The following is a 23,510-nucleotide window of genomic DNA, read 5'->3' as shown; positions in this document are numbered from 1 at the left end:
CCATGCCTCTTGGAAATCAAAGAAGCTTTTGGCATCACTGGCTGAGGATCTTCATATGGTCAGCCAACTCATAGCCATGTGACTGTTGGTGTAGCAACTCTTCACCTTGAAGGGCTCTCTTTTCATTGGCTCCTCAGCTTGGTTCCCATTTTACGGATAGAGAAATTGAGCCTTGTAGAGATTAAATGACTAGCTCAAGGCTATGGAGGTGATAAGGGATTTATTTTGTGAACAATGATTTTTTATTTTTCATGACAATACCACACAAAATCATTAATTAAAATAAAAAAGTTTTTTGAGATGTAATTTACCCATTAATGTATACAATTAAGTGGTTTTTAGTATATTCACAGAGTTGTGCAACCATTACTAGAGTCAATTTTAGAACATTTTCATTATTACCCCTCCTCAAATCCCACATCCTTTAGCTATCACCCCTCATTCCTCCCCTCCTCAAACCCTCCCAGCCCTAAGCAATAGCCAGTTTACTTCCATGAAACCAGTCTTTTAAATTCCAAATCCAATACTCTTATCACAATGCCAATGTCAGTCTGGAATCTGCTCAAATATTGCACTGAAGAGAAATGACTTAGAGTTTTAAGAGTTGACTTCCTTTAAAATGTTACACACTTTAGGAATTTTCAAGGCATCAGCCCTGTGATAGTTAATTTTATGTGTCAATTTAACTGGTCTAAAGGATGCCTGGACGGCTGGTAGAATATTTTTATATGTGAGGGTGTTTCCAGACGTGATTCACATTTGATTCAGTAGACTAAGACTGCCCTTACCAACGCAGGTGGGCATCACCCAATTATTGAGGCCTGAATAAAACAAAAAGGTGCATGAAGGACAAATTTGTTCTTGCTTGAGATGGGATGTTCATCTTTTGTCCTCAGACATTGGTGCCCCTGGTTCTGAGCTCTTTGGACTCATGCTGGGATTGACACTGTATGTCCTCCAAATTTTAGGCTTTCAGACTTGGACTGGGACTGACACCATCAGCCCCCCCTGATTCTCAGGCCTTTGGGTTGGAACTGGAACTATAACTCTGACTTTACTGGGCATCAGGCCTGCAAGGTGGCAGATGGGGGACTTCTCAGCCTCCACAATCACCTGGACTAATCCCTCTTTCTATCTCTCTATATCCTATTGATTCTGTCTCTGGAGACGCCTAAGTGAAAAAAGTGAGAAGTCAAAGTGTTAGTTGCTCAGTCGTGTCCAACTTTCTGTGACCCCATGGACTGTCACCTGCCAGGTTCCTCTGTCCATGGGATTTCCCAGACAAGTATACTGGAGTGGATAGCCATTCCCCTCTTCAGGGGATCTTCCCACCCCAGGAACCAAACCCAGGTCTCCTGCGTTGCAGGCAGATTCTTTATCTGAGCTGCCAGGGAAGCCCAAATCCAGTCCCCAATTCCCCTTCCCTGTTCTTCAACAAAAGAAATCTCAGCCCACACATCTCTCTCCTTTTCCTGACAGAGTACAGCTAGGGCCTCAGCACTCTGGTCTTCCCTTCCCCATCCTCCCCAGTAGTGGCTGGTGCCCAGTGGGGTGTCAGGGAGCTTCAGAAGCCACACGTCAACAGGCACATCTTATCCTGGTGTCAATTTTACTGGCAAAGTTTTTTAGGGAGGTGGTGTTGTTTTTGCTGTTGTTCAATCGCTCAGTTGTGTCCGATTCTTTGCAACCCCACGGACTGCAGCATGCCAGGCTTCCTTGTCCACCACCATTTCCTAGAGCTTGCTCTAACTTATGTCCATTGAATTGGTGATGCCATCCAACCATCTTGTCTTCTGTCATCCCCTTTTCCTTCTGCCTTCAATCTGTCCCAGCATCAGGGTCTTTTCTAATGAATCAGCTCTTTGCATCAGGTGGCCAAAGTATTGGAGCTTCAGCTTCAGAATCAGTACTTTCAATGATTATTCAGGATTGATTTCCTTTAGGTTTGACTGGTTTGATCTCCTTGCAATCCAAGGAACTCTCCAGTGCCTTCTCCAAATTTCCAAAACATCAATTCTTTGGCATTCTGCCTTCTTTATGGTCCAACTCTCACGTCCATACATGACTACTGGAAAAATCACAGCTGTAACAATGCGGACCTTTGTCGATAAAGTAACGTCTCTGCTTTTTAATATGGTGTCTAGGTTTGTCACAGTTTTTCTTCCAAGGAGCAAGTGTCTTTTAATTCCATGGTTGCAGTCACCATCTGCAGTGATTTTGGAGCCCAAGAAAATAAAGTCTGTCACTGTATCCATTGTTTCCCCATCTATTTGCCATGAAGTGATGGGACCAGACGCCATGATCTTAGTTTTCTGAATGTTGAGTTTTAAGCCAACTTTTTCACTCTCCTCTTTTACTTTCATCAAGATTCCTCACAATTTCATCACAAGATTTCATCACAATTCCTCTTCGCTTTCTGCCATAAGGGTGGTGTCATCTGCCTGTCTGAGGTTATTGATATTTCTCCCAGCAACCTTGATTCCAGCTTGTGCTTCATCCAGCCCATCATTTCACATGATGTACTCTGCATGTAAGTTAAACAAGCAGGGTGACAATATATAGCCTTGACATGATCCTTTCCCAATTCGGAGCCAGCCCATTGTTCCATGCCCAGTTCTAGCTGTTGTTTTTTTGACCTGCATATGGGCTTCACAGGAGGCAGGTCAGGTGGTCTGGTATTCCCATCTCTTGAAGAATTTTCCACAGTTTGCTGTGATCCTCACAGTCAAAGGCTTTAGCATAGTCAATGAAGCAGAAAGTAGATGTTTTTCTGGAATTCTCTTGCCTTTTCTATGATCCAATGGATGTTGGCAATTTGATCCCTGGTTCCCCTGCCTTCTCTAAATCCAGCTTGAACATATGAAAGTTCTCGGTTCACATACTGTTGAAGCCTAGCTTGGAGAATTTTGAGGATTACTTTACTAGCATGTAAGATGAGTGCAATTGTGCAGTAGTTTGAGCATTCTTTGGCATTGCCTTTCTTTGGGATGGGAATGAAAATGGACATTTTCCAGTCCTGTGGCCACTGCTGCATTTTCCAAATTTGCTGGTATATTGAGTGCAGCACTTTTCACAGCATCATTTTAGGATTTGAAATAGTTCACCTGGAATTCCATCACCTCCCCTAGCTTTGTTCATAGTGATGCTTCCCAAGGCCCACTTGCCTTTGCATTCCAGGAAGTCTGGCTCTAGATGAGTGATCACACCATCATGGTTATCTGGGTCATGAAGATCTTTTTCGTATAATTCTTCTGTGTATTCTTGCCACCTCTTAGAAAGTATATTTGAGGACTAGTGTTTTATCTTTCAAATTAATGTGAAGAAATTCCTGCTTGCAGTAGCCATTTCCAGAGACAGCCTTGGATCTAGAGATGGCTCAGTCTCCTTGGCAGGCTGTGGCCAATTAATGTGGAAATTTAACCTCGCTATCTGAGAGACTCATCGTGGTACCTACCTTATGCCCCAGGACAATGTACCATGCTGTTGTTTTCTCACAAACAGCAGATTGTTAGGTAACTTTTCTCATCTTTAAGGCTTGTCTACCCTGATAGGTTACACCCGGCTTGAAGCTCTTGTAATAACAGCAACTGCCTACTGTGTGCCAGGAATAGGGTTAGGAGGAGGGTGAGGTAAGCGAGAAACTTAGCATACACAATTTAAGGCACACCCCGCTGCTGACCCTGCACTAGGCAACCTTGAAAGAGAGCACCTGTTTGAATTTCGTACTGTAGGTTCTCATCATAGGTTGAATTTTGCCTCACCCTGGATCTGCCCTGGCTAGACTTTTTTATATACATTTTCTCATGCAATATTCATAACAGCTTCATTTTACAATTGGGGAAAATCTGAAGTGCACGGTGCTTGAGAAACTTGCCCAAGGCCCTACAGCTGGTTCTAGCACACCAGTGGTTGACACTGACCTTTCCTCCTTTGGTTTAACAACAGCCCTGAGAAGTAATTGGTCACTGTTAGAAGCACTGGCTCATGAGAGCTGATTGCTAAGTTTCCAGGAACTTTGAGAGTCAGTCATTAAACACAGCCATTATTAAATAGTAAATTTTACAAACTTGTAATTTAGAAATTATATTAATAGGGAATATAACAAATGCCCCCACTTCATCACTTCCTAATTCTGATTCTACAGGATTGAGATGGGATCCTCCTGGTGTTGTCACTTACCAGCTGTGTCGCTTGGCCACGTGGTGAGAGCTGTGAGGAGTCCGGAGCCTTGTGAAGAGTAGAGGATTTGGAACCAGGGCCTCTTGATTCAAGTCCTGGCTTCACTCTTGTTGTCTGTGTCAGTTTTTCCATCTGTAAGTTGGGAGCAACTACTACTGGTGTCAGCTCTCTCCCTGGCAAATTGGGAGCAATTTACAGACGGGAATACTGACACTGAGGGTAGTATCTGTTTATCTCTTACATGCTTTTGAACGTTTGCTGAATACTCGCTATGTGCCAAGCATTGTTCTAAGCCCCTTGCTTATATTTTTGTGTTAATGTTCCAGTAACCTGAGATAACTATCGTTCTCCCGTTTTCAGATGGAGAAATAGCCTCAGCACAATGGAATACCTTTCCCAAGGTCACACAGCTGGTAGGTGATGATGGGAGGAGTTCATCTCAGGCAGTCCCTGGTACCTAGGAGGTGCTCAATAGCTATTCATTGATCTGAATAGGCAGGGGAAGAATCCAGACCCTGTACCCAAACTCGCCCATGCTCCCTGTTAAAGGGTAAGCCACAGGGAACTGCTGCATTGGAGCAAAACCCCCTTCTCTGCAGGATGGGAAGAGGCCAGCTCCTCCCTGTGCCAGCCGGAAGCCACCTCTTCCGGGCATTCTCCAGGGCGGATACGTTGTAGGAAACAGCCATGAGGCCACAAGGAAGAAAAACACCCGCTTCCCATGCTCCCAGCATGGTGATGGAAAGCTCCAGGTTTGAGCTCCAAGACCTCTCCCTGGGGCCCAGAAGAAGCAGGCTTCCTCCTGGGGTGATGCTGTGGCTGTATCCCACAGGCCTGGAAGGGTTGGATGAGAGAGGCTATTGCTTTGAAGCTGAGGTGGCAGTGGGCCTGCAAGACAGAGCTTGGTTTTGGGCACCAGAAGAGCCTGGACTTGAATCTCGCCTCTGCCTCTTACAAGTTGCATGTCCTCAGTTAAGGTCTCTGAGCCTCAGTCGTCCCTCTCTAAAATGGGAGAATATCCACCTATGGACGCTTACAGAAATGTGGTTTAAAAATCAAGGAGAATGCATACGAAGCATATGAGAAAAAACCGGCAGAAGGAATGGAATACATGATAAGTGAATGAATCCAATAACAGCTGTGTGCCAGGCACTGTGCTGGGCAAGGAGGATTCCAACAGGAGTGGGTAAGAGCCCTATTTCAAGGACTCAGTGCAGTACGGAGAAATGAACCAAGAGAGGAGGTGATGGAGGACACGTACAGTGGTACCCAGGTGGGGAAGGAGCGGGGAACGTGGGCCAGGTCCTAACTTTCCCCGCACAGGCGCTTGCTGAACAAGTAACTGCTGAGACCCACTACATGCCTGTGGGTATGATGGGGAATGCAGCTGTGCATATGAGCCAGAAACAACCGAGTCCCTCTCAGAAACAAGACTAATAGGCATGAAAAGGTAAGTGACAGGGATTTCTCCAGTGGTCCAGTGGTTAAGACTTCGCTTCCCAACACAGGGGGTGCCGGTTCGATCCCTGGTCAGGGAGGGAAGATCCCGCATGCCTCCTGGGCCAGAATACCAAACCATAGAACAGAAGCAGTATTGTCATGAATTCAATAAAGACTTTAAAAAAAAAAAAAAGGTAAATGACAATATAAGCAACACAAGTCTTAGAGAATGAGGTACAAGAAATCATAGAGTGAGGAATTCATGGCCCTTGTCCACTTAGAGGGAAGGACGGCAATGAAGACCCCTTGTTCGGATTTGCAGGTGAGGGGCTTCCAAAGCCTAAGCTCTTCTCCACTTCCTCCAGGTGGAGGAGGGAGGAGGGGCCGGGGCCGAGTTTGCTTTCTGCTGCCACAAAGATGGCCTCCCAGGTAGCGCTAGTGGTAAAGAACCCACCTGCCAATGCAGTTAGACAGAAAGATACTTGGGTTTGATTCCTGGGTCGGGAAGATCCTCTGCAGGAGAGCTCAGCAACCCACTCCCGTCCTCTGCTGGCTCCTCTTACGAGACTCCTCAAGAGAGCCAGGTTGAACTCCCTGGTTTAGGAAACCGTTTTGGGCAGAGTTTGGAGGTAGTGTGAGGCTGGCAGATCAGAAAATGAGGCCTCCCAAACTCCCCAGCCCTGGCCCTGGCCCCATGAGGCCCCAGCAGAAGGGTCTTCTTGCTTTCTCAGAGATGCGGGTGCCTTCCTGGGTCTCCCCTCCCCTTCCTTCGTGTGAGGCAAGTTTCTCCTACAGCATGCCGTTGGCTGTGACAGTGCTGGAGTTGCAGACACGGTCTCTTAGCAGGTGTGCCCTTATGTTTTACCAAGAGGCACATTTTCTCCCCACCCAGTAACCACGAATCCACAATGAACCACCAAAAAGGCAGCATGAGGCTATCCCACTCAACAACCTTCTGCGGCCACATGACATTAAAAAGGGTCGTTCTTGTTTAGTCGCTAAGTCATGTCTGACTCTTTGCAACCTCATGGACTGTAGCCCACCAGGCTCCTCTATCCGTAGGATTTGCCAGGCAAGAATACTGGAGTGGGTTGCCATTTCCTTTTCCAGGAGATTTTCCTCGCCCAGGGATCGAACCCATGTCTCCTGCATTGGCAGGTGGATTCTTTACCACTGAGCCACCTGGGAAGCCCGGGTGGGTGTTTCTTCACATGCGTTTTCATGTTACAGATCACATTACTCTTGGAGAAGGTAATTCTGTTTGGAAGAAACCATCTGAACCCCTCTCTGCTTCTCATGTTGTGGATGGGAAGGTGGGTAGTAGGATTGACTGATTACAAGTGTGAGCTCTGAAGTTGGAAAGCCTGGGGTTCAACCCTAACTTTGCCCTCTGGCCTCTGGCATAACTTTGAGGAAGGCACTTGACCTCTTTGAGCCTCAATATCCTCAGCTGTGAGATAGGGATGATAATAGTCCTGCACTATTATGCACTATTATGACCTCATGGAGGGTTTATGCAGATTACAAGAGGTCACGTGGTAGTTGCGGGAACCTGGAGCAGGGATTTGTTTGGGGGCTTCTGGCCACTTCTTGCTGTGTGACTCTGGGCAGATCAACAAACCTTCTGAGGTTTGCTTATGTCTATGCTGGAGGTTACACACCAGACCCACTTTTAAAGAGTTGCCGTGAGTTGGGGACAGATCAGTGGGATCTCAGCATGGTGACGAGCCCATGATCTGTGCTTAATAAACATTGATTGTGCTGGCTGTGGTGGTAGGGGGGCAGATAGGGAAAGAATAAGAGCACAACATCCTTTCCCACCTGGCTCTTCCTTTGCCCGCATCCAGCCTCAACAGAAGGCTCATTTCACAGCCTCGTCAGTTTGGAAGCATAAACTTCCCTTTTGGGAAGGGGACTGTGAAGCCTTGTCCTCCTACGATCTGGCCATGCCTTCCTTCTTAATCATCCTCACTACCTGAGAACACCTGGGAATCTCTTGTCCCCTGCAGATCCCCAAATACCTCCCACCCCCTTGTTAGAATGGTGGCTAATTAAGTGTCTGGCAATCATGGAAACCAGATGTCAGATGACTGGTGAGGGCTGCTCCCTCAATCCTTTTCTCAAGGTCTAACTGAGCTGGTTCTCCCAGCTCTCACGACATCCATGCTATTCTTCTGCCCGTCTTCCCATCTACTGGTCAGGTGGTCGCACCGAGGCTGGCCACCAGCTGTTTTCCATCTCCTGGGGATTAGCAGGGAGTTTTGGCTGCAGTGGACAGCCATGTCTGAGAGAGGTCAAAGGGAAAACAGTGCACCAGACCATTGGGCGGCAGTGAACCTCCAGCCCTGGAGGTCCTTCGCAAGCAGGATAGAGTTTCATCACTCCAGAATATGTTAGGGCAGCAAGGCCCACCGTATCCTCTCCACCCAGATGAAACTCACCTTCCATGCCGGACTGGACCCTGGTTCTGAGCTCCGTAGAACCCCAGAGAACTCCATGACCTACACAGAACATAGGGCATCACTCATGGCCTTGATTCTCTTGAATGAATGTCTGTCTCCAGGTACAGGTTTATTTCTTTAGCTCCCTTGAAGACAAGGTCCAGGTTCCACTGATGTCCACACATCACCTACCACAGTGCTCTGTGCTTATGAAGCATCTACTGATAGTTTGTAGGTAGCTGAGCTACATAGGAGAGCAGAGCTTCAGAGGATGGGTCATGGGACTGGTAGGCTCTAATGCTTAGTTTGGGGGTGCTGCCTAAGAAAGGTGGGCTCCACAGTTGGGGGCAAGGCAATGGGGCTCCGAGCTGGAACAACCAGAGGCTGTAGTAGCCAGGGAAGAAAGGTCTGGGGTGCAAAGAAGAGGCATTGGGGCAAGGAAGACAATTGACTTACTCAGGGCTTTGTTGAGAACAGGAATCTCCCATGTGGCTGTTCTCTTTGTGTCAATGTGGCCTTCAGACCAGGTAGGCCTCTGTTCACCTGCAGCCTGGATGGATGGGGTGTGAGGGAAATGGAATGACATGTCACTTCAGGAGAGATGGGGATACTGGTGGATGGAGCCAAAAAATGAGACCACTGGTGAGGAGGGGTATGGGAAGACAAGTCACTCAAAATATGGAACACAGAGCTTCCTGAAAGCCTGGGGATGTGACCAGACTCCATGTCCTTAAGGAGAAATTGAGCCCTGGGGTTGACAGAACCTGGGCTGACCTCTGGGGCAAAGGAGAGAGTGAATAATAGTAATAATAATACCAACACCACCACCAACCATGGCAATCCCTTACATTTTTTATGATATTCTGTAGTGAACAAAGGGTTTGCATATCTATTAGCTCATGAACTGGGAGAGGATTGAGGAATCTGGTTGCCTCCACCCCATGTACTCCCAGGAGGGCCCTAGCCCTGACCCTCCCATCCCTCTCCTCCCTGTTTCCGGGACTGAGAGCTTGTGTGGGACGCGCTTCCAAGCTCAGCTTTCATGGAGGGTGAGAGGAGGGATTATGGCTCTGGGAGGGTGCTCCTTCCTGCAACCCCTCTTCATTTCTGTTAATCCTGCTTCCGTCTTCTTCCCAGACACGTGCCCCTACCTGGTGTATCTGGGCGCCCCTCTTCCTGTGTCTCCCAGAAGGGAGAAAGTCTAGGCTAGGAGGGGAACCACAGCTCCTGGTACCTTGTTGACATCAGAGTAACCCCTGTTTATTTCCACACCTGTCTCACCTACCGGGTCTGCCCATGGCTTTCCATCTTGTTCTGCCAATGGCTCTGCAGGTCCATCAGCCAGGCGAGGCAGAGGTCAGTACTGTCTCTCATAATGACTAGGTCTCAGCCTCCTTCCTTCCAAATGGCACAGATCTCAGGTAATCCTGGCCCAGATAAATGCTCCAATATTTCCCCATAAGCGCACCAATCTTTCCAGCTGGAGCATTCTAGTTTTGGAAACTTCCGCCAATACCTGCAGACTGCCTCAGACCAGCCAGGGAAGTAAGAGAGTCAGAAGAAAGGTGTATAGAATCCCAGAAGACAAATGGTTTTGACAAGGAAACTGGAATATGCGCTAGAGAATAAGAATGGTTGGTCACAGGGGAAAACGGCTTCTCTGGCAGAGATGGGACCAAGCAGGCCAACAGGAAACACTCTCAAAATAGAGGGTACTGTGAGGAAAGGTTGATGGAGCACAGATGTTGTGCAGATAAAACACAAGTGAACTTGATGTGTATGACTTTGAACTAAAGAGACAGACAGATGTGGATACATGTATGTATTAATTCAAAGTACAGCTGATTTACAATGTTTATTAATTTCTGCTGTACAGCAAAGTGATTCAGTTATACATATATACATATTCTTTCTCATATTCTTTTCCTTTATTATTTATCACAGGATATTCAATATAGTTCCCTGCGCTATACAGTAGGGCTTTGTTGTTTATCTATTTTATGTACAGTAGTTTGTATCTGCTAATCCCAAACTCCTAATTTATCCCTTGCCCACCCTACTGTTCCCTTTTGTTAACCGTACATTTGTTTTCTGTGGATGTGAGGCTGTTTCTGTTTTGTAAATAAGTTCATTTGTATCATTTTTTAGATTCCACATATAAGCGATATCTGGTGACATTTGTCTGTCCCTGTTTGACTTCACTTAGTATGATAATCTTAGGTCCATCCGTGTTGCTGTGATGGCATCAGCATTATTATTTTTTATGGCTGAGTAATATTCCATTGCATGTAGGTACTCTATCTTCTTTATCCATTCATCTGTCAGCTTGAATTGAATATATTTTATAACCAGTGGAAGCCTCTAGAATCAGGCTAAGATCTGTAACTGTGAGGAAGATGGTTCTACCTACTTGGAAACTGTGAGGGAATTCCCTAGTGGTACAGTGGTTATGATGCTAGTGCTTCCACTGCAGGGGTTGAGAGTTCAGTTCCTGGTTGGGGAAGTTACTGCATGCCATGTGATGCAGCCAAAAAAAAAAAAAAAGGAAGATTTCAACACAGATCTACCAAGACTTGTCCTTTAGGGGCCACAGAAAGAAGGTATGGGGAGCTATGAGAGAACTAATCAAGCATAATAAAAAGCCTTGAGGGGAGGCCTGTGTTGTACAGGGAAGAGTGGTGGAAAGTCCGTGCGGCCTGTGGAGAATTTCATGTCGTCAACTGGAATCAGCTGAGCATTTTCCCAATGAGAGTCAGTGGGGAAAAAGAAAACAACACACAGTCAGCTCAACTGGGGACATGCCTAGTGTACAAAAATGAAGTCAGGGTGTGTGTGGTTATGCTGTGGCAACTACCACAAAGTCTTGGTGACTCACCCCACATGTCTGTTGTGTCTTGGCTTTAGGGATGCTGAGTGGTTTTTACTCCTGGGCTAATGGAGGGACAGTGGGACTTCCTCAGAGACTGACATGAAGAACAGCTTTCTGGTCCTTAAAACTTCTAGTGACAGTTGTTATATCTGCTCACGTTTCATCGACCAAAGTAAGTCATGTGGCCAAACCTAAACTCCTCCGGGAGAGGGAAGCATAGTCCTCTAATGAACAACAATAAAGTCTCTCCCACAAAGCCTGCTTTGCTTTAGATCCTTTGGGGGTCCAGCCTCACCAGTTCTTGAGAGGTGTAGACACCTCAGAGTCCTATTGTGGATAACTGCTGTCTTGGGATAGTGATATAAACCAGTCACAGGAACCTACGCTCCACGAGGGATGAATCTTGGTCTAATTTGTTTGCTGTATCCTGAGGGCCAAGAACAGGCCCTGCAACAAGTATTTGTTGCTGAATGAATTATAAATGGGTTTAAGATGCAATTTGACCCTTTCTGCCTCAGCCAAGGAGTATCTGTGTCCCATGCTCCTATGTCTCTGGATATGGAGAACCTGTAGCTCTCTGATGAAACCAGAGGAGCTAAGACTTCACCTCCTGACTTTGGATGCTGTTTTCAGCCCCTGTTTTGGTTTAGCCCAGGAGGCAGCAAGCTTTTTTTCTGTAGAGGGCAGATAGTAAATATTTCAGTCTTTGGAGGCCATATCATATGGTCTCTGTGACAACTACTCAACTGCAGAAATGCAAAAGCAGCCAGAGACAATGTGTAGGTGATGAGTGGGTGTGGCTATGTTCCAATAAAACTTTATTTGCAAAGGCAGTCTGTGGGCCAGAATAGGCGGGTGGGTTGCAGTTTGCCTACCCCTAATCTAGCCACAAGGCTGCCTTCTGAAGCTCTTGCTTTCCCCCTTGCTTCCCCTAATATCTTTTTCAGGGACCATCTTAGGGTCATACATTTATTATTCTAATCTCCATAAAATGAAATGCCACAATATTATAGTTTGGGCACCTCCTGACGTCTGCTTCCAGTGTTAATTTTCTGCTTTAGTTTATTTTCCTTTCCTAACATCCCTGGCCAGGCTAGGGTTGGGGTCTCACTGTGTTGCTGTAAGTCTCAGGTGAATCAGTATCCTCATCTCTTTTGCTTTGGGGCATGAGTCCACATTCCTTGTTTGACTTCTCTGAGGGGCCCCTAGACGATTGGAAAAGAGAAGGGCTGGATGAGGCAGAAGTTCTCCATTCCCTTCACAGTTCGGTTGATCTGAGAAGAGAGCTCTATTTTCTTAGGAATGTGGCTCAGATATTTTCACGTCATGGACTCTAATGCCTCGGACTCATAGATTTTTTTTTTTTTTTCCTTTTCAGGCTGGAATGCCTCTGGTGTGATATGACAGTTGAGCGTATTAGCCGGCCGCCCCCTCTTTTTGGGTCAGTACCAGACTTATGTAATTAGAAGTCCAAAGAGGAGACAGGCAGACTCACCCCAGCCAAGAAGCTTCCCCCGCAGCCTTCTAGCTGGTCATCACACAAATTTAGAGTACGAACAGAGCTTGCACCTAATGAACTCTTGTCCATCTGGTTCCAACTGGATATCTGAAAGCCACGAGGACCAAAATGCAACGCTCTTATCCTAGGTGTCAAAGCCAGGACTTAAGACCCCATGGACACTCCATACCCTTTAGATACTTTCAGACAGCTGCCCACCGCCCCTCCCCATCTCCTCCTACAAGATAAACACATCTGCGACCCCATCCTGAGGGAGCTGAGAGGGAAGAAAGAAGGGAGGAGGGAGCCTCCCCAGCACAGACAATCAGAGACTTGGCCTTGACTCGGGTTGTTAAGATAGGGCCGCCTCCCTTCTCCAGCTGGCGGGAGCAGTGACCCCGGGGGAGCTCAAGCCCCCGGGGAGGAGGAGCTGACCAGGGAGAAAAGATAAAGCAGAAAAGGGGAGGAGCCTGGCCAGCTCCTCCTGGCTGCCATTCCAGCCAAGTGGCTGAGCTGGAGAAAGAGAACTGATAACAGATTGCTTGCTTTCCTGTGGCCTTGTTTACACAAGCTTGAGTTCTTGCTGCTGGTCCCTGGGGGTGGGGGTAGAGGAGCTGTGTGGGCCGAGGCTTGCTTTCAGCTGGCCAGGGCCTGAGTGGCTTTTACATCTCTCCTTTACCTCCCAACCCGAGCCCGGACTTCTGCAGAAAGCTGGCTAGGCAAGAACTTGAGCTAAAATACAAGGCTTTCACCTTGGACTGTGGCTTGGGTTCCCCAAAGTAACGGGTATGGAAGCTCTGCCTCTCCCCTGGCCTCCTGGCTCTCTGGGAAAGGGTTTCCAGACACAACAGAGCCTTATGGTAACACGCTTAAGCTAATTCAAGGATCCCCTGCCTTATTTTTTTCTGAACTGCATTCCTCAGCCTCCCTGAAAGAAAGCCTAAACTGTACAATACCTGGGGACCTAAACGCAGTGGAAGATTAATTGCTCTTATGCTAGATGCTGTGCTAGGGAATAGGGATAGAATAATGAACAAAATAGACATAGTCCATGCCCTCATGGAGAGCAAAAGCAACTAAGCACAAGGCAGGACTTGCTATAGGAGCATATGGCAGGGACCCAACCTTCCTGATGGTTGGGGAAGACTTTCTGAAGGGTGAGCAGGATTGTTTAGATAATCAGGGGCAGTACAGAGGAAGAGAATCCCAGGCAGAGGACATCATGGAGATGAAAGCACCAAGGACGTTAAAGAGACTGGGGTATTTGGGAGACGAAGACAGTAGTGGTGTTTCATGAGACTGAAGGAAGCAGTGAGGTATGGGGCTGCAGAGGCAGGCAGATGGAAATAAGAAGGGGGACCTGGAGGGAGGGGGAGAAAATGGGAGCCATGTGGACCGGTTGGGATGGGAGGTGGGAGGCGTCCAGGAGACTTTCCTCTATGGAGAAGTGGGAACCACAGTCAAGTCTGAGATGGTCTTAGGTGGTAACTCCCAGAGGAGGAAGCCTCATCATCCTCATCTGGTTGCCTCCCAGTGTCAGTGCTTGGCAAATGCTTGTGGGCTTCGGGCTCCCTCCCATGGGTGTTCCTCTTGGCCTCCGCCTCATCTGTGGCAGGCATCTGTCTGGTCCCTCAGCCCAGCCTTGGATGGTTTGAGAAGACACCAGACAGGCAATGTTGTCCTGGGTGGTTGGCCTCTCTGGAGTAGGACGGGTGTGATCCATACTGAGGTTTGAGCTGTACCCCATGTGGGTAGGGCCTGATTCCCTTGAAGCTGTATCTGTCTGCATCCCCATCTTGTCCTCGTTGGGGTGGCAGTTAGAAGGATCCAGTTGCTGATGGTCAACTCAAGCCTTCCATGTGTGTCAGTTACCCCCGAGAGCCCCTCAGGAAGTCATCCATTTGCTCTTTACTCATCCCTTCATTCCTTCTTTCCATTCCAGTCGGTGGTTACTGAGTGTTTACTTACTCTAGCACTAGCCCACAGTAGATCTCTTCACTGGCTGAAGTTCCATCCTTGGTCCAGGAAGTCTCAGGGCTGATAATGTTAGGTTTAATGGATCAGGGTATGGGCTCCAATATCAGATTGGTGGTGATTTAGTTGCTAAGTCATGTCTGACTCTTGCGACCTCATGGACTATAGCCTGCCAGGCTCCTCTGTCCATAGGATTCTCCAGGCAAGAACACTGGAGTGGGTTGCCATTTCCTTCTCCAGGGGATCTTCCCCACCCAGGAATTGAACCCAGTCTCCTGCATTGCAGGCAGATTCTTTACCATCTGAGCTACAAGGGAAGTCCCCAATATCAGATTATTGGGGTTCAAATGTTCTAGGTGCCTCAGTGACGTAGGGGAAGTCACGTTTGCATCTCAGTTTTCTCATCTGTAAAACAGGTAACAACAGTCCCTATTGCATAGCGGTGGGTTAAAAGAGACTGTTTCTGTATAAGGCTTTGTGTATTTAAGTGGTCAATCAGTATTAGTTGCTACTCTTTATATATCTCAGCTGTTCACTTTGGGAATAGGAAATTGTTGGGAAATAATTGTTTTGATTTTTTTTTAACTGAGAAGGTAATATAGCAATATTAAAGATATCTACTCTGACAGCAACTATTTTAGCCTTTTATACTGACTTCTAGTATTTATTGTGAAATCATAATAAAAAATCCAGAAGTCCATGGAATTTTATCCTTTCTTTTCTTTTCATCTGCTCCTGTAAACCTGCTATCTATAGACTAAGAAAATGACCGTGGTGTGTGCCATCCACCCTCACCAGCTGAGAGGTGAGAACCCTGGATTTGTATTTCTGTCCCATCCCTCCTGCCCCATATGACTGTGGATGTGTTTCCTAGCATTTTGGAACCTGTTTCTCCTCATCTGTTACACGGAGATAATGATATCCTCCGTGGGTTATGGGAAGTAACCCTCATGTGGGTACATAATACAGGGTTAGTAAATGCTACTTCCCTGCCCCTCCCTCTGATGTAGTGTGGGATTCAGAAAATGGGAGGGACCAGGGATGCTGCCACCAACCTGGCCCAAGCCCACCTCTGTTCCCACCCCAGAAGTGTCTCACTGACCTGAGAGGCTCTGCCTTAAGGACCGGGGGGTCAGCCAGCCTCTGATTCACCCTGTGATGCCTCTACGGGGAAAGAAGGGACCTCACCAGCTTGCCCAGGTCACCCAGTCAGCTCACGCATTGGAGGGGAGCTGGAGGTGGGAGAAGGCGAGGGAGAAACCCTTTCCTGAGAGCCCTTGGGGGCTCCATTGTCAGTGGAGAGGGACCATGGGGTATGTGGATTAGGGCTCTGGATTATAGATTTCAGGAAGAGCTGATGGACCCAGGCAGGCCCTATGAGAGAGGAGCTTCAATGACTAAGAGCGGGGCTCATTAAATCAGGACGGTGGGAGTAACCTGGCACAGTTACCTAAATGCCCTTCCTCCTTCCCCACAAAGGGCCCTTCTCAAATATCAGGAGAATATTACGTTAATCACAAATAACTGCTTATGTTTGTGGAACACCTAACAAATCACAGCATTTGTTTACGTTTATTTTCTAATTTCAGTCTCACACAGAGACAGAGAAAGAGGTAATATTCCCATTTGATGAATGAGAAAACTGAGGCTCAAAGGGGCTGAGAAACTGGAGCAGGGGCAGGGGAGCTGGGCTCCCGTGGCTACTGAGCTATGGCTCCCACAACTCAGGGATGAGCAGGTGTTCTCCAGGAGCTAGTGATTTGGCTACTTGAATAATTTAAAACTTTCTTTATTAAACCACTTTAAAAATGAAAGTACTATTTGGCCCTTAGGGCTTCCCTGGTGGCTCAGCAGTAAAGAATTTGCCTGCAACGCAGGAGATACAAGAGAGGAACGTTGGATCTCTGGGTTGGGAAGATCCCCTGGAGGAGGAAATGGCAACCAACTCCAGTTCCAATATTCCTTCCTGGAAAATCCCATGGACAGAGGAGCCTGGTGGGCTACAGTCCAGAGGGTCGAAAAGAATCAGACATGACTGAGCACACACCTGGCTTTGATTCCTTTTCTGATCCATCAGCTTCTATTCTGACTTGGGAACTGAATCCCTTTGTGGAGAAGCTCTCCTGGGAACCAAGGTGTGTACAGTACCTTGTAACCAAAGGGATTGATGGCAACCCTGCCAAAGGATTTTCAGAGGTGCTTGTTAATAGGTGACTAACTGAGGTTACAAAATCATGCTCTCTGGATGCTGGCTGTCACCAACAGAATTGGGGGCTTCTCATCCATTTAGTCAGTGTATAGGAGATCACACTAACAATCTGATTACGGAGTTACCCTGTATTCAGTAACCCTGAACATCATCGGTTCACCCCTCTGGACATCGGTTTCCTTATCTTTAAATGGATGAAACATTCTCTACCTAACCCCACCTACCACCCCAATTACCTTAATTTGGTTTCCTGTGTGTAGGATGGTGGAGCAAACATTTCTGGAATTCTTGGACACCAGTTCGGTTCTGCTTTTAGCAAAAGGGGGCCCTAGACCTGTCACTAACCCTCTGGGGGAGGGGGCCCAGGGTTTCCTTGAATGTGAAATGCTGACAGTGGCTTTTGGGGGTTCTTCCAGCTCGAATGTTCTCAGCAAAGGCCATTCACCAAGGGTGGGCCAGGGAGACCACTAGGAAACTCAGGCCGAGGGGTTTGCCTGGGTGGGTATAAAAGGGGGAACCAACTGAGGGAGCAGGAGGGCAGTCATAGAAACCAGCTGAGGTATAGGAATCAGGGAAGAAGGGCTGGAAGGTCAGAGTTAGGGGTAGGGGTTGTGAATAGGGAATCAGAGCAATTAGCTACCCTCTCAGGCTTTGTCCATCCAGCTCAGCCATCTCAAGAGACCCCGAGGCCGAGATCCAGCCTGAGTGGACCTCTGAGGGGGCTGGAGTCACTGATGTTATCCCTGCTCACTGACTGAGATGGGCGTCCTTGCCTCACAGGATTGCCTCGCCAGCTCTCTGCTGAATGGACCTGCCTGGGGCAGGCAAGGAGGAGAGGCATCCCCAGCTGGGCCTTGCTGTGGAGGCCCGCACGGCTGGGCCAGCGCATGGCTCAAGCTAAGCTCTCCAGCCTAACGGTGGCTTTGCTCCCTGGCTGTTTGGAGGCCAGCATAGAGGAAAGGCGGTGTCTGCAGGCAGCCCCTGGCGTTCAGAGTGGCCCCTGAGTGTTATCTTGGGGCAGGGCGGTTAAGCAGGGGAGGGGGGTGGGGAGGCCTGCAGATAATGGCCAAACTGTTCACTCCAGCTGTCTGGGCTCTTTCCCATCAGGACCACTGCCTTTCTTTAAATGAGCGCCCTGGAGCCACCTCTATTCCAGCTGCCTTGAGAGGCCTAGAAACCCTCATTCTTTCTTGGATCAGGATAAGCAGTGGAGGCGTCTTGTGGCTCTGGCCTCCTGGCAGATAAAGGGACTGGAGTTTCAGTTCTTGCCAGTCAACTGCTGGCAAGCCCAATCTCCCTTCTGTAACTCAGTGTCTCTACCGTTTATTTATTTTTTTCTGCACCACACAGCATGTGGGATCTTGGTTCCCTGACCAGGGATCGGACCTGTGTCCCTTGCATTGGAAGTATGGAGTCTTAACTGCTGGACTGCCAGGGAGGACGACCTCCACTTTTAAAGAAGGAGAAGGGCCCCTTTGGCCACCCTCTCCCTCTGGCTCACGAGGGTATCACAAGAGTACATGAGGTCATGTTTGTCACAGAGCTGTGGGTCCTTCCTTAGTGAGGCTCTGGGAAAATTCAGAGCTTTGAGGTTCCAGAAGAGCCCAGTGGTGTTATTCCTCATGAAGTCTCATGCTGGTGGGACATGGTTAGCTGGACCCAGACAGAGCAGGAAGCCAAGTGCACTCCCCCTTTTCCCTCCGTGCAACCTCAGAAACCTGGGGCTCTTAGTGCTCAGAATCAGCTGATACCCCTTGCCCGACAACCAAGGTAGAGGTAAGGGTGCTGGGTTTTGGACCAGAGACCCTGAGACCTCTTGGAAGAGACACAGGGCTGCCACCCGCCCCAGGGGCCATCACCAGTTGAAAATGTGATGGTAGGGCCATTGGCCCTGAGAGTTCAGCAGCTTCTGCAACGGGAGGGTGGGAGGTGGGGGACCTTGTGAAACGTGCCTCCTGTCAGCTAGAGAACAGTCTCTGAAGCCTGGATTTGAAGGCAGAGGCCAGTTCTGCTGCACGGCCTGTCATGGCCTGTCACAAAGCTTTCTGTGCCTGAGTTTCCATGTTTGTAAAACCAGCACTGCCATAACAATACATGCCTCATAGGGTTGCTGCGAGAACTAAACATGATCTAGAGTATTAATGGTTCCAGTGGAACATTTGGCTCATCAAAATGCTCACTGAATGTTACAGAAGGGAGAGAAGATAGGGCGTGAGGTTAAGATAAGCAGATAGAGAACGTTTCCTAATCTTGGGATGCCATGAACTGAGAACAGCGTGGGGTGCAAGTCCAGCGATGACATGGCTGAAGCCATTTGTCCAGGGCTGTCTAGCCCAGGCAATAGCACTCTTTGGATAAACTGATTCGGGATTAAGGGAGCAGAGGCTGTTGGAGTAGGAGAAGCTTTCCTGAAGAATCTGCCCTTCTTCTCCAGAGCCTGCAAACAGTTCAGCTCTTCAGTAGGAGAAGCTTTCCTGAAGGATCTGCCCTTCTTCCTCCAGAGCCTGCAAACAGTTCAGCTCTTCAGTGCCAAGGGCCCAAAGGTCTTTGGAGGCAGGTGTGGGGTGAGAGGGCGGGTTCTGTGATCAGAGCCCAAGGCCAGCACAGAGACTTCTGTTCTCCTGGAAGCTGTCATATCACCTGGAACAAATTTCCTGACCAATCGTCTCTGGGCAAAGGGAGCGGCTGCAGACAATAGACCTTGTTTCTTCCAGGTCATGTGTTGTTGAACATGTCATTGACCTTTCAGAGCCACAGTTGCCCCTCTTTGATGGGGTCACATCAAGATTTCTTAGGGGTGGTTGGTAAGCTGGAGTGATATCAGCATAGGCTCTACCAGGTGAGTGGAAGGGGAGGTTTTGAGGAGCAGCCTGCACGCATGTCAAGGGGCAGGACGACCCACTACCTGATGTGAGCAGGAGGTGATTCTAGGCTCTTCTCCATCCCAAGCATGGCCCTGGGGGAACTTAGGTGAAGTGTAGGTGAGGCCACTAGCTCAGTGGGCAAGGCTGAATAGAGAGGAAGGTTCTCAAGCTCTCCAATACATTTTTGGTGCCGCCTTAAGAGAAATCCTTGTGGAGCCTCAGCTCCTCAGTCAACTGGACAAGTCCTAGCCCCCCTTCGTAGCAGAAGGAACAAATGAGAATTAATTAGTAAATGTGGCTGTCAAACGTGGTTGGTGTTATTATTAACTTAATGTGTTTGTTTAAAAGGGGAGGCAGGCTTGCTTCAGTGCAGGCGTGGAAGCCGCCAGCCAGCCAGGTTTGATGGGAAATCCTGTCGATTGTTTCCACATGGGAGTTTACAGCACACATAATTAGTTGCAGCAGTGGAAGGCCTTGGAGGCAAGGGATGAGGGGTTCTGCGATGGATTTTGCAGTCCTTCCTGTAAAATACAGAGGTGGTCCCTAAAGGGAGGGGTTGTTGTAAGTAGGGAGAGGGTACCCCAGGGGCTTAGGGCCGCAGTCTGAATCCAGCCGGGAAGGTGACAAAGAGGGTGGGGGGGAAGCGAGGGCAGTAGGAGAAGGCTGTTTCTGAAAGACTGGTTTATAATGAACAATCTGAGTTTTCTAAACTTTTTCTGGGATTTCTTTCTGTGTACTGGGTTCCCAATACTTCTTAGTCCTTTCTTCTCAGGGAGAATAGAATACTGACCAAAAGCATGGACTCTGGAGCCAGATTGCTTGGATTTAAATATTGGCTCCTCTACTTATTAGCTGTGTGACTTTGGTCAAGTTACTTAACCTCTCTCTGTCTGGGTTTCCTTATCTGTAGAGTGAGGGTGATGATATCTTACAGGCTTAATTGTAGGGCTTGAACAAGTTAGCATTTGTAAAGCTTTTAGATCAATGCCTAGCACATTGTTAAAGCTATGAGGGAAAGTCACTCGATTGTGTCCAACTCTTTGTGACCCCACGGACTACACAGCCCATTGGAATTCTCTAGGCCAGAATACTGGAGTGGGGAGCCTTTCTCTTCTCCAGGGGATCTTCCCAATCCAGGGACTGAACACAGGTCTCCTGCCTTGCAGGCAGATTCTTTACCAGCTGAGCCATAATAGAAGCCGTAAGAATACTGGAGTGGGTAGCCTATCAGTTCAGTTCAGTTCAGTCGCTCAGTCGTGTCCGACTCTTTGCGACCCCATGAATCGCAGCACGCCAAGCCTCCCTGTCCATCACTAACTCCCGGAGTTCACTCAGACTTACGTCCATCAAGTCAGTGATGCCATCCAGCCATCTCATCCTCTGTCGTCCCCTTCTCCTCCTGCCCCCAGTCCTTCCCAGCATCAGGGTCTTTTCCAATGAGTCAACTCTTTGCATGAGATGGCCAAAGTACTGGAGTTTCAGCTTCAGCATCATTCCTTCCAAAGAAATCCCAGGGCTGATCTCCTTTAGGATGGACACTGGTTGGACCTCCTTGCAGTCCAAGGGACTCTCAAGAGTCTTCTCCAACACCACAGTTCAAAAGCATCAATTCTTCGGTGCTCAGCTTTCTTCACAGTCCAACACTCACATCCATACATGACTACAGGAAAAACCATAGCCTTGACTAGACGGACCTTTGTTGGCAAAGTAATGTCTCTGCTTTTGAATATGCTGTCTAGGTTGGTCATAACTTTTCTTCCAAGGAGTAAATGTCTTTTAATTTCATGGCTGCAATCACCATCTGCAGTGATTTTGGAGCCCCCTCCCCCAAAATAAAGTCTGACACTGTCTCCACTGTTTCCCCATCTATTTCCCATACTGTCACCCTGCTTATTTAACTTATATGCAGAATATATCTTGAGAAACGCTGGGCTGAAAGAAGCACAAGCTGGAATCAAGATTGCCGGGAGAAATATCAATAACCTCAGATATGCAGATGACACCACCCTTATGGCAGAAAGTGAAGAGGAACTAAAAAGCCTCTTGATGAAAGTGAAAGTGGAGAGTGAAAAAGTTGGCTTAAAGCTCAACATTCAGAAAATGAAGATCATGGCATCTGGTCCCATCACTTCATGGGAAATAGATGGGGTAGCCTATAGAGCTTAGTTAAACAAATGACTGAGATCTCATTGTCCTGATGGCATGGCAGAGTGGGCTGTTTAGCTTGCTCATATCTCCATATCATTTCTTTTCCCTCTAGCCGCCCCTTTTCTAGCCATTTAAATACACAGCCAAAAACCAGTACCTATGCTGGCTATGCACTTGACGTTCCATTTTATGGCTCTCCCTGACCCGTTGGCCACTTGTAAGTTGCCCTATTCTGAGTGCATTATGGCTCTGTGAACCAATTTTTCTCATCAGGACCCCCAAATCCTGCTAGCTGCTGTGTTCTTTGTGTTTTGAAAGATGAATTCCTCCTCAGTTGGGGAAGATGAGTCCAACCTCGACCTGCACTCATCCTCGCCATGCATCCGCGTTCATGCTGGCTATCACTTTCTTCTTCTCATCAGGAGAACGCTGCTCTTGTGGCACATGGGACGGGAGTACATGGGGTGCTGCTGTGTCCATTTTAAGTTTTAGTTAGCATCTGGAATCCCTGGGGTGCCATAGTTATCTGTGGCCTGGGTTTCCTGTGGGGTTAGACCAGAGTCATTTATGTATCAATAAAGAATATTTTATTGACCCTCTGCTCATTCCTTGCCTACTTTACTGTGATCCAACTCCATATTTTCAGTAATAAGTTAGAACCCTGTTGAGAAGAGAGCTGGAAAAGAAAAGCAGTCTAAACCAGGAATACAGACAAGTAATTGACAAATGACTTCTCCCTGACACCTGAGTAGGCTATGTGCTTGACTGTGTATACAGGTGTTTCGTGTGCTATCAAGTCTTTAAAGTGTTCATATCTTTCAAAATAGTATCACTTCTGGGAAACCGTCCTAAGGCAATGCTGTAAAATGTGCAATAGGCTTTATGCATGAAGATGTTCTTCACACAGTTATTTATAAAAGGAAAAATTAGGAACAACAGAAATGTGCAACATTTGGGGTAAGGTGATATCAAACTACGGTTAGCCGATTTCAGTGGTTTCCAAGTTTTTGTAACTTTACGAGTTGCTTGAGGAGCTTATTAAGCTGAGGATTCCCAGCCTCCACCCCTAGAGATTGACTTAACGGGTCTGGGATGAGATCCAGAAATCTACATTTTTAACATACCTCATATAATTCTGATGCAGATGCTCTGCAGTTCACATTTAAGAAAACTAATCAACTCGATGGGATATTTTGCAGTCATTTCAAATGATGTTTACAAAGAGATTACAATAACAGGCAGGAATGCTTTATAAATAAAAAAAGTATGTAAAACTGTATATATAACTCTGTATTTAATTATGAAATACAACCATGTAAAACAAAGCAAAAATATACAAAAATGTAAACAAAGGCAGTCTCAGGGTGGTAGGGTTATAGTGCTTTCATTCTTTTTTCTACATTTTCCAAAATTTCTAAAAGTTAGTATTACTTTATCATAGAAACACATAAATACCCACTTTTAAAACAGAAATCATCTTCTTTGGAACAAATTAAAGGGCTTTCTATTTCCTAGGATTCATATGCTGAGGGGTTTCATTTTATCTGTAAACAGACTGAGGACCCTGAAACTAAGCAGTACTGGGTTCTTCATCTCCAAATGGGCCCAGATCCTTCTTGGAAGCATTTCCACCACCTGGCTTCACTTACAGACATTTGCTAAGCTAGAGTTCCCTGAGGCCCATTTGTCCTCCTCACTTACTGTCAAGAGGTTCCACCCAAAGACTTCTTCACCGTGGATAGGAGGACTGATTATTTTGTAGAGCTGGATCATCCTAAGGTAGGTCTCTTGAGAATTTTTTAGATGATATTATAATTTGTACAGGATAGTAAGGTTCTTGCTCAAGAAGGTAGAGATAAGAAATACAACGTTGTCTGCTGAGAGATGC

Source organism: Ovis aries, chromosome 7, assembly GCF_016772045.2.
Source record: "Ovis aries strain OAR_USU_Benz2616 breed Rambouillet chromosome 7, ARS-UI_Ramb_v3.0, whole genome shotgun sequence".
NCBI classification, from domain to species: Eukaryota; Metazoa; Chordata; class Mammalia; order Artiodactyla; family Bovidae; genus Ovis; species Ovis aries.
Note: the sequence above shows the minus strand (reverse complement) of the source record.